Genomic DNA, 12,153 nt, shown 5'->3' with positions numbered 1-12,153 from the left:
TCAGCACAAACAGAAAACTGACCACACTGGGATGGATGTGCTCTCATGCCAAACATGGTGAGTTTGAAATAGGAAAGCAGAGGGACTGGCAGGATCACCGGGTATATCACACAAAGGAAGCAATACAAAGAGAACAGAATACTTTTTAACACAAGTACATGGCACAGCAGGCAGATATCAAGAATATGAAATGCTGGGGTAACATATTCTTTAAAGTGGTTGTAAATCCTTATGCAGGCCATAGACGGGTCGTGTGGACGAAAATTCAGCCTATAATCACGCCGTTACTGGGGCCAGCCTGTCCGCAGTTTTTCGCAGATCTCCTCATTTATTTTCATCAGTCATGCTGGAAAATCCGCAAAAAATGACCGTTTTTCGTGGACATGGATGGCAGCATTGGCAACGGGGCCAACCGATTTTTCATTTATCGGCCGAAAATTTGGCCGATAAACAGCCCTGGGTGTCTATGGCCTGCCTTAGGGGGGGAAAAAATCTTCCCCCTGCAAGTCAATGGCATAATGTGCTAGTATGCAAGTCAATGGCAGAAGACACCTGCACAGTCTCCTTTGCAAAAAAGTACCTTTCATCCATGCTCCTAGCAATTTTTGATTCTCTTCATTCGCAGAATGCCAAGAATAGAGCTGTTTGCCAGGTACAATGTAAATCCTGTGCACATGCATTGGTGGCCCATCAATGGATTAGGGTGCAGATTGCTGGACCCAGAAGACGTGGCAGAGAAGATAGTAGATGGGGCAACAACTGGAGCATGGACCTAACATTACTGGAAGAGGGCACACAGGGGAAGCTGATGTGCTATAATGAGCAAACATGCTATGCATGCAACAAGCTTAGACTGGGAGAGGGAGAAACTGCACAATTGTGCTGCAGTGCTCACGTGTCTGCCTTACCCTATGGGGGAGATTTCCTAAAACTGGAGCACTCAGAATCTGGTGCAGCTGTGCATGGTAGCCAATCAGCTTCTAACTTTGGCTTGTTCAATTAATCTTTGACAACAAAACCTGGAAGCTGATTGGTTTCCATACAGAACTTCACCAGATTTTGCACCATGCAGTTTTAGTAAATCTCCCCATCTGTGTTTTCCTTTCACTATCCAGTCACCGGCTGAAGCTGGCCATACACTGTTAAACTGGGTATACACTAGTAGAATTTGAAACAAACATTTGGATGAAAATTCTCAGAAAATGTGATCGTCGTTCTTAGTTCTCATGCACACTGGACGTTTTTACAGCGGCTGTTTTTGGATGTTTACAGCCAGTAAACCCCCCAGCATGTTATCCAATGTGTCCATGCACACATGGACTGTAATCAACGTTTTTTGGCAGGGACATTTTTTGGCTAGAAACTATTACTAGTGGGTTTCTAGAGGAGTTTTTTAGCTGTAAAAATGCTCTAACCCTGAAAAACACTGTAAAGCGCGGTAAACCAGCGTTTTTGGATGTTTTCTTGACCAAAAAAAAATTTTTTTTTGTAAAAAAAGCTAAAATATGCAAACGTGAAAAAACGCAGCATAATGCTAACATAAAAACACTGAAAAACTCACGTTCTTAACCACTTTCCACCCAGCCACTGTAGAAATACGGCGGCAGGCAAAACCACGTTTTAAAACGTGTGTTTTGTAAACAAAAAGGGGGCACGCACGAGGCGCGCTGCCGCCCTATCTGTCCCGCCGATCACCGCCGCGGATGTCAGTAGCCGGGTCACAGCCGGTCCTTAGCAGCTGTTTCCCGGCGATCGGCGGTAAACAGTGACAGAGAGCACAGCTGCAGTAGCTGTGCTGTCTGTCACTTCCTTGTCAGCTCGAGGACCAGCTGATCGAGACAGAAGAATTTCTCTCTCGATCAGCGGTGTCCCACGCAGCACACACCCCCGCCCCCTAGTAAAACACTCCCCCTCACTCAGATAACCCTTCCCTGCAAAATAAAGTTAACCCCTTCCTCCCCATTGCCATTAGTACAGTGTCAGTGTTTTTCTTTTTGCACTGATCACTGTATTAGTGTTTTTGGGGATGTCAGTGACCCCAAGTCAGTACCCCCCAATGTCAGAATGTCCGCCGCAGTCCCGCAGTCCCGCCATAAGTCGCTGGTCGCTGCCATAAGTCACTGATTGCCGCCATAAGTCGCTGATCGCCGCCATTATTAGTATAAAAAAAAACTAAAAATCCCAGTATCTTTCCCGCCATTTGTAAATGCTATAACTTTCACGTAAACCAATTAATTTACACTTATTGTTTTTTTTTTAGCAAAGACATGTCGCAGAATGCATTTTGGCAGAAATTTATGACTAAATTTGATTTTTGCATTTTTTTTTTACTGGACATGTTTTAAAGCAAAAAGTCCAAAATATTTTTTTTTCCTCAAAATTGTCAGCCTTTTTTTATAGCGCAAAAAATAAAAACCGCACAGGCAATCAAATACCACCAAAAGAAAGCTCAATTTGTGGGGAAAAAAAGGATGTAAATTTCATTTATGTACCATATTGCATGACTGCGCAATTGTCCGTTAAACTAGCGCAGCGCTGTATAGCAGAAAAATGGCGTAAATTGCAGTATCTATACCATAGTTTGTAGACGCTATAACTTTCACACAAAGCAATCAATATACACTTATTGGGATTTTTTTAACCAAAAACATGTAGCAGAATACATTTTGGCCTAAATTTATAACCAACTTTGAGTTTACTATATATTTTTTATAGCTGAAAGTAAAAAATATTGTTTTTCTTCAAACTTTTTGGCCTTTTTTGTTTATAGCGTGAAAAATAAAAAGCGCACAGATGATCAAATACCACCAAAAGAAAGCTCTATTTGTGTGAAAAAAAGGACGTAAATTTCGTTTGGGTGCAGCATTGCATGACCGCGCAATTATCAGTTGAATTAGTGCAGCGCCGAGTAGCAAAAAGAGGCCTGGTCATTAAGGGGGGGTAAATCCTCTGGAGGTCAAGTGGTTAACGTGACTTTACACAGCTAACGTTACCAGCATTATTAAAAAGCCCCGTGTGCTTGGAGCCTAAAGCAGTTAAAGATTTTGTTTGTTTTTAACAATCCGTTTTGAAATGAATGGACTTTACCGAAAGAATACCTCATACACAGTTAGAAATCCATTCATTCAAGAAAAAATGTCTATCCTGTTCTTCGAATTTTCTCATCACTGCGGTTGAAAACAAATGTCGATTTGACTAATGTTTAGAAAAACAAATGAATGTTTTTACAATGAAAATGTCGAACAATATTCTACTAGTTCATACCTAGCTTTACACTTCTGGATGGCCATGCTAAACCGCCTGGATGGGGAAATCCCCTTGCCAATGCCAGCTTTCTGAAATCATACAGCAACCACATCTGATTGGATACAGCCACTGTCTGGCTGAAATGTTTCAAGCAGGCTCCTTCAATAAAATCATCATTTCATGGTGCGGGAACGTCCACGGAGAAAATTTCAGCTGGTTCATCAGGAGCTGGCCGAAATTCTCTCAGTGCATGGCCAGCTCTCAGTGCATGGCAAAGCAGACCTTTGTGCATGCCATACAAGGGTCAAATTCTGAACTAATTTTCTTTCGAAAATCGGAGATTTCATGCATGTTTGGTAACCCAATGCTGCCACCATTGATTTTGAAATTCAACCAAGTCTTCAATTTCTTCTTATGTTGCTACAGAAAAGAATTTTCATGGCCAAGAATGTTCTTTTCTTTCCAGGTCACAGCTTTATATTTCTTGCACGATTCTCCCATCATTGATTCGAAATTTGTTAGTTTTTCAAAAAATTTCCAACATGTCCGATCACTCAAATTCAATGGTCACATGAAAATCGCCTGTTTTTTTTGACCAACTAATGGTGAAATTCAATGGTGACTAATGCGAAATTCAAACGAAAATTCTTAGAAAAGATTTTTAAATGAAAATTATTTCAGAATTCGACCCGTGTATGACCGGCTTTACCATCGTTAAACAAAATCAATTTCCCACCAGGCACTTTCACCTTGTTCCTGCTCAGGTCAATTTTCAGCTTTCAGCGTTGTCGCACTTTGACTAAAACATTAAACTAAAACACTAAATTTTTATAATTTTTTTAGACAGAGATTTCTTTTGGTGGTATTTAATTACCACTGAATTTTTTATTTTTTGCCAAATTAAAAAAGGCCAAAAATTTTGAAAAAATATTTGTCTTAGTTTCTGCTAAAAAAAATTTGGTGAAGAAATTTTTGTTCTTCATTGATGTGCGCTGATGAGGCTGCACTAGGTCACAGATGGGGGGGCTGGTGGGCAGTGGTTTGGCTGAGGCGGGTGCTCAGGGTGTGATGTCCTCTCCTCCGGTGTGATGAGGCTGCTGGCCCATGCCAGTCTTTGCCTCGCCCTGGCTGCGGCTCTTAGCACCGATCACTGGTATGAGATGGACGCCTGAAGACACCAGGACCAGTGCAGGAAACCGGGGGAAGAAGAATGACCTGGGATACATGTACACCCCAGGACAGCACCTCCCCCTCCAGGGGGAAAAAATCATGGACCGCCTGGGGAAGACAGCCAATGTCCAGAGGAGTCCGCCTGATCTCCAGGGTGGAGGAAATGTCACACCGGGAAAACCGGCACTGGGAGATCCCCTCCCCCGCCCATACATGGCCATGGACAGCCACTGCACACGCTGCTTCAACTCCACCGTCTCTGGGCTCTAGAGGAGATGTCACCAGGAGGGTGGTGGAGGGGCTGTTTTTTGTCTTGCCTAGGGCAGCACAAATTCTAAATACTCCTGGATATAGTTTAGTGTAGTTAATGAAGGGGCAAAACCTGCAACTAATACTAATCTGCAGCAGTGGAAAATCTGCTTACCTAACAGACAGGGTTGTGCTTTGTAGCAGGACTGGATGGACAGAAATCAAAAGCTCCCTTATATTCATTTAATGTGTATTTAGCCATTTGCCTGGAGTTCAACTTTAACCACTAGCCTACAGGGCACTTATACCCCCTTCCTGCCCAGGCCAATTTCCAGCTTTCCAATTGCGCGGTCATGCAACACAGTACCCATATGAAATTTTTATCATTTTTTTTTTGACAGATAGAGCTTTATTTTGGTGGTATTTTATTACCTCTGGGTTTTTAATTTTTTCGTAAACAAACCAAAAACCACTGAAAAGTTTGAAAAAAAAATTTTTTTCTTAGTTTTTGTTATAAAATTTTGTAAATAAGTGATTTTTCTCCTTCACGGATGTGCGCTAATGAGACTGCAGTGATGGGCACTGATAGGTGGCACTGGTAGGTGGCACTGACAGGCATCACTGAAAGGCAGCACTGATACATGGCACTGATAGGTGGCACTGACTGGCACTGTTAGGTGGCACTGACAGGCGGCACTGATGGGTGACACTGAAAGGCAGCTCAGATGGGCACTGATATGTGGCATTGATGTGCACTGGTAGGCACTGATATGTGGCATTGATGTGGCACTGGTACGAGGCACTAATGAGTACTGACACAAGGCACTGATGGACAGTGACAGGTGGCACTGCTGGGGCTACACTGATCATCAGGGCACACTGATCATCCCTGATGATCAGTGTACATGTCCCCTCCGCGGAAAGCCGATTACCGGCTCTCCTCTCCTCTCGAGCTGTCAGCGTGACAGCTCGAAAGGAGAGAAATGCCAATAACCGGCATTTCCCCGTTTACATGTGATCAGCTGTGATTGAACACAGCTGATCACATGACCGAGCCGATATCTTCGGCTCTTTCCGTGATTGGTGATCCGCTGTGTCCGAGGGACATGCGCGGTGAGAATGGGAATACGTCATGACATCCTCCCAGAGCGAGAGAACCACCTTGCGTCGGTCATATTACTATATGGCGGGCGGGAGGTGGTTAAAGGGTTAATTGACCTTTGGCAAAAACTGCCCATGCAGGTAAAGGGTGCCTGCAGATAAAAACAAACTGTGCAGCTTTGGCCGAAGTTAAATAATGCCCCTGTCATAGGTGGAAGGCCATCTACATACCTCCTGAAGCCTGACTAAAAAACTCCCAGAGGTGGCATCATCCCATCATGCCTTCTTATTAGGATTCTGCAAAGACACTGCCAGCTGTTGCTGCTCACCCCCACCATCACAGGAGCAAGCTCTAAAACCCCTCTACATGCATGGTTCATATCTCCTCCATTGTAGCATAATTGAGCTCTCATTTACTGTGACAGGATAGAGAGAACGCATGCAAGGGGGTCTGAATCCAGTGGGAGTGTCTTAGAAACATGGCAGGATGGTAAGATGCTATCCCTGGAAGTTTTTACTCATGCTTCGGGAGGTACATAAATGGTCTATATCAAGGACATTATTTAAAGTGTTACTAAACCCAGGACCCTGCATTCACTATATCTGGTCTCCAACAGCACACAGAACATGGAAATGCAATTATTTTAGTAAATATAAACTGCTAAATATCTTTCTCATCAGTCATATATAGCAGTCTTGTGACTTCTATCCATGTCCAGCTGAGCACTGGTTAAAGCTTGTAGAAGGAGTTTTCTTTTTGCTCTGACTGTCCTATGAGGCTGCATAACCCCTGACCCTCTCTCTGGACAGTGCTGATTGGCCCTGTCACAGGCACCCTCCCAAAGAAAAAAAAACTCTCTAGCAATACACACCAAACTGAGCATGTGCAGAGTGACTCCTAGGGCTCTGTACTATCAGCAGATAGACTGGGGACAGTTGAAGAAGGGGAGGATCAGAAAAGCCAGGATCAAACAGCCTTTTTAGACAATGTGGAGGATTAACTCCTTAGGTTCTACAGTGAGTATAACAAGCATGTTTTACTGCACATACAGACTGATTTTACTGTTGTGGGTTTAGTAACACTTTAACCACTTCCCAACCGCCCTATAGCAGATATACTGCTACAGGGTGGCACGGGTGCGCAAAATCACATATATAAACGTTATTTTGCATTTCCGGGTAGGAGGCGTGTGTGCCCTACCCACACCACCATTCACGGCCGCCAATCACTGGGTCCCAGCCGGTGATTACTCGCCAGAGCCTGGTGATTGCCAAGCATCTCCGACAGGGAGGAGAATTGTATGTAAACAATACAGTTCTCCTCCCTGTCAGCTCATGCACACTGCTTTGGATGGCTGTGCACAGCACAGCCATGCAAAACAGTGTGATTACAGTGTAACGCACACACACAGACACAAGTAAAACAGCACACAGTTAACCCTTTGATCAACCCTCATGTTAACCCCTTCCTGCCCAGTGCCCTTAGTACAGTGTCAGTGCTTTTTTTAGCACTGATCACTGTATTGGTGTCACTGGGGATGTCAGTGACACCAAGTCAGTTCCCCCCAGTGTCAGAATGCCTTTGATGCCCAAGTCGTTGATCGCCGCCATTACTAGTAAAAATAAAAAATTTCAGTATCTATACAGCCACTTGTAAACGATATAACTTTTAAGTAAATCAATTAATTTACACGTATTGGGATTTTTGTTAGCAGACATGTCGCAGAAGACATTTTGGCCTAAATTTGAATTTTTAAGTTTTTTTACTGGACATGTTTAATAGCAAAAAGTCAAAAATATTGTTTTTTTTTCCTCAAAATTGTCGATTTTGTTTTTTTTTCTAATAGAGCAAAAAATTAAAATGCATAGGTGATCAAATACCACCGAATGCTCAATTTGTGGGGAAAAAAAGGACATAAATTTATTTTGGGTGCAGCGTTGCATGACCGCACAATTGTCAAAGTAAAGCAACGCCGTAACGCAAAAAATGGCCTGGTCAGGAAGGGGGGTAAATCCTCAGGAGGGCAAGTGGTTAACTTTGGTCAGGGCTGCACAGTTTGTTTTCGTCTACAAGCAACTCTTATCTACATACGGCTGCTTTTTTGTTACAGGTGAACTAAGCCTTTAAGACTGTATAGTCAGTATAAATCAGGTACATTAAAATGTATATATCAGCATATACACCCTGATCCTTGGAAGAATTCCTCAATCGGCCGTAAGTAATACGGCATAACAATAGCAAAGAGGCCCATAACAGAAAGTCATGGCTTACACTCAGCTAAAATTGCACATATGCATTGCAAAATAATCGTCAGGCAGGTAATTATTGTGGGATCTGTGCACAGCTAAGTCTCACAGCTTTTGTCCTGGGTGAGGACGCTCTGTGGGAACGGCTTCGCAGATACCGATTGCCTCCTCTGACATGCTGGCAGATGGCCCAGAGACTAAACCTGCAATCCATATTCTCTTACACCTGTTCATCGGAGTGCTGAGAGCCGGCTGAGGGGCAGGTTTTTCTGGCCAAGGCCTTCATTGTTCAGCCAAACTTTTCTGCACACCAGAGCAGATTAGAACAGTCAGCAGAAACTAAAACCAATCTCAAGGGATGTGGCGGCTACTCCGCTTACTGCAAAGCCACTTTCACTGCTGGATCCCTATTGTTCTGTGGAAGAGTTGGAATGTAAACCGAGACCTGCAGATTGTAGGGGGAGTATTGCCAGGCAGACAGTGAAAAGTGCAAGTGAAATCAATCACGGACTACCATGGGAAGAGGTGCCTATTCCAGTCCGCATTATTTAAAGGGAACAGGCTATGATTAGACTAATTTCATCTGTTTTAATTTGAGGATTAACATTGCATACATGTTTTCATTTCATATAGGTCTTGTCCATCTCTGAGCCTGTGACGGAACAGTGAAAAGAGAAGCAGCCCACTGAAGAGCTCATCGCTCTGTTCTGTCCTATCTGCATGTCTATTGTAAGTGCATGACAACAGAAAGGCTCCTTGTGCTGCTTCTCTCTATTCCACTGGGGATGGCAAGAGTCTGTAAAGCTCCAGCCTTGCAAAGTTGTACTGAAATGGCTTGTTTTATTTTTTTATTGCAGGTACTTAAATAGCGCCATCAATTTACACAGCGTTTTACATATATCTAGTACATTATTTATGTCTTTATTTCAGGTACTTATATAGCGTCGTCAATTTACGCACCGCTTTGCATATATATATATTGTACATTAACATCAGTCCCTAACCCTCAAGGAGTGTACAATCTAAATTCCCTAACTCACATTCATACATACACATACTAGGAACAATTTAGACAGGAGCCAATTAACCTACCAGCATGTCTTTGGAGTGTGGGAGGCAACCGGAGTACCCGGAGAAAACCCACGCAGTCACAAGGAGAACATGCAAACTCCAGGCAGGTGGTGCCGGGGTTGGGATTCGAACAGACGATCCTAGTACTGCCAGGTGGAAGTGCTAACCAGTCACAGCAGACCCTAACCCTCAAGGGGTGTACAAACTTACTCTGCATTTCCACAAAGTGTGCATTAGAAACTGTAGCAAATCAGAGTCCACCTCATTTCTTGGCTGGGTGACACCCAGCATTATGTAGCCCTTTCCTTCCCAGCCTCAGTCCCTGGTCACCCCTTTCATTCAATTAATTTTAGTGCTTTCAATCATGGAGGCTCAGCATAATATGTGGGTGTTACCTAAGATGATCTGCATGTAAAATTACCCCAGAACAACATATTTAAAGAGGCATTGGGAGCTTTTAGACATGCAGGTGTAGTCAGATGAGGAAAATGTCAAACAAGCTCAATAGCCCTGGTGAGGGAGCTCACCATCAAGGCTACCAACAATATAAATACAGAAAGGAACGCCAGACCAAAACGCAATGAAAGAGTCCAAAATGATTTGAATTGCTTATAAAAAAAGGTTGTATAAAAACCCCCAAACCCCCCCCTTCATCAGGGCTACAAATATAAACCTAAAACAATAATAATGAAGAAAAATGATGTTTAGAAATGCATAAACATTAGAGAATATCACAATGATCATTATGTGATGTTCTAGAATGTGTGGTACATGCATGTCTAGACACTATTTTCATCATTATGTTTTATGTACAAGGGTTGGACATAATTGTGGAAACACCAGAAGAATGAAATTGTTACCTAGTATGGTGTTGGATCGCCTTTGGCATCCAGGAGAGCCTGAATTCTCTTGGGAACTGACAAATATAAATCTTAGATGGTGGATAATGGAATCTGATACCACTCTTCATGCAAAAATTGCTCTAGTTCTTGCAGAGATGCTGGAGGCGGAAAACAAGCCCAGACCTTGCTCTCCAAAATTGACCATAGTGACTCTATGATATTTAGGTGCGGCACCCAGAGAAGGTGCAAGACTTCCTCTGCATGCTTGTCAAACCACGATTTGACAACACCAGCTGTGTGAATTGGAGCATTATCGTCTTGGTAAATGGTGCAGTCATTGGGAAACAATGTCTGCGCCATGGGGTGCACATGGTCGGTCAAAATTTGTAAATAGTCCCTGGAAGTGACTATACCTTTCAAGGGGATGATGGGGCCTAAAGAATTCCAAGATATGGTTGCCCAAACCATAATTGCACTGCCACCATGCTTTACTGTTGGCACAAGACAATCCTGGTCATAAGATTGGGACAGTGTTTGCCAAGTAAACACATCCAGTGGTTGGGAACAGTGTGAAGCTCGATTCATTTGACCATATTACAGTCTTCCATTGATCGATAGTCCACGATTAATGGGTGTTGTACCACTCTCTCCTCTTCTGAGCATTAATATCAGTCATTGGTGGTTTGGAATTTGGCTTTGGAAGACTGAGATTGAACTCTGCAGTCACTTTAGCAGAAGTTTTCTTACTGCGGTTCACTATCCTGCGCAATGTCCTTTTTGTCTCTTTCGGTCAGGTGACCATGTCAATTGCACTTATGCTTATCAGATGATGTTTTCTTTGGAACTATATGTGCCATCTTAACCTGTATGTACAGCATCTCACAGAAGTGAGTACACCCCTCACTTTTTTGTAAATATTTTATTATATCTTTTCATGTGACAACACTAAAGAAATAAGACTTTGCTACAATGGAAAGTAGTGAGTGTACAGCAACAAAAGTGAGTACACCCCTAAGTGAAAATGTCCAAATTGGGCCCAATTAGCCATTTTCCCTCCCTGGTGTCATGTGACTCAGTGTTACAAGGTGTCAGGTGTGAATGGGGAACAGATGTGTTAAATTTGGGGTTATCGCTTTCACTCTCTCATACTGGTCACTGGAAGTTCAATATGGCACCTCATGGAAAAGAACTCTGAGTATCTGCAAAAAAGAATTGTTGCTCTACATAAAGATGGCCTAGGCTATAGGAAGATTGCCAAGACCCTGAAACTGAGCTGCAGCATGGTGGCCAAGACCATGCAGTGGTTTAACAGGACACGTTCCACTCAGAACAGGCCTCGCCATGGTCGACCAAAGAAGTTGAGTGCACGTGCTCAGCTTCATATCCAGAGGTTGTCTTTGGGAAATAGATGTATGTGTGCTGCCAGCATTGCTGCAGAGGTTGAAGGGGATCAGACTGTCAGTGCTCAGACCATACGCCACACACTGCATCAAATTGGTCTGCATGGCTGTCTTCCCAGAAGGAAGCCTCTTCTAAAGATGATGCACAAGAAAGCCCGCAAACAGTTTGCTGAAGACAAGCAGACTAAGGACATGGATTACTGGAACCATGTTCTGTGGTCTGATGAGACCAAGATAAACGGATTTGGTTCAGATGGTGTCAAGCTTCTGTGGCGACAACCAGGTGAAGAGTACAAAGACAAGTGTGTCTTACCTACAGACAAGCAAGGTGGTGGGAGTGTCATGGTCTGGAGCTGCATGAGTGCTGCTACTGGGGAGCTACAGTTCATTGAGGGAACCATGAATGTCAACATGTACTGTGACATACTGAAGCAGAGTATGATCCCCTCCCTTCGGAGACTGTGCCGCAGGGCAGTATTCCAACATGATAACAATCCCAAACACACGTCCAAGATGACCACTGCCTTGCTAAAGAAGCTGAGGGTAAAGGTGATGGACTGGCCAAGCATGTCTCCAGACCTAAACCCTATTGAGCATCTGTGGAGCATCCTCAAAAGGAAAGGTGGAGGGGCGCAAGGTCTCTAACATCCACCAGCTCTGTGATGTCATCATGGAGTGGAAGAGGACTCAAGTGGCAACATGTGAAGCTCTGGTGAACTACATGTCCAAGAGGGTTAAGGCAGTGCTGGAAAATAATGGCGGCCACACAAAATATTGATACTTTGGGCCCAATTTGGACATTTGCACTTAGGGGTGGACTCACTTTT

Source organism: Staurois parvus, unplaced genomic scaffold, assembly GCF_062004578.1.
Source record: "Staurois parvus isolate SC_StPar_1 unplaced genomic scaffold, SC_StPar_1.0 ptg000362l, whole genome shotgun sequence".
Lineage (NCBI taxonomy): Eukaryota > Metazoa > Chordata > Amphibia > Anura > Ranidae > Staurois > Staurois parvus.
This window is presented reverse-complemented; position numbering follows the sequence as displayed.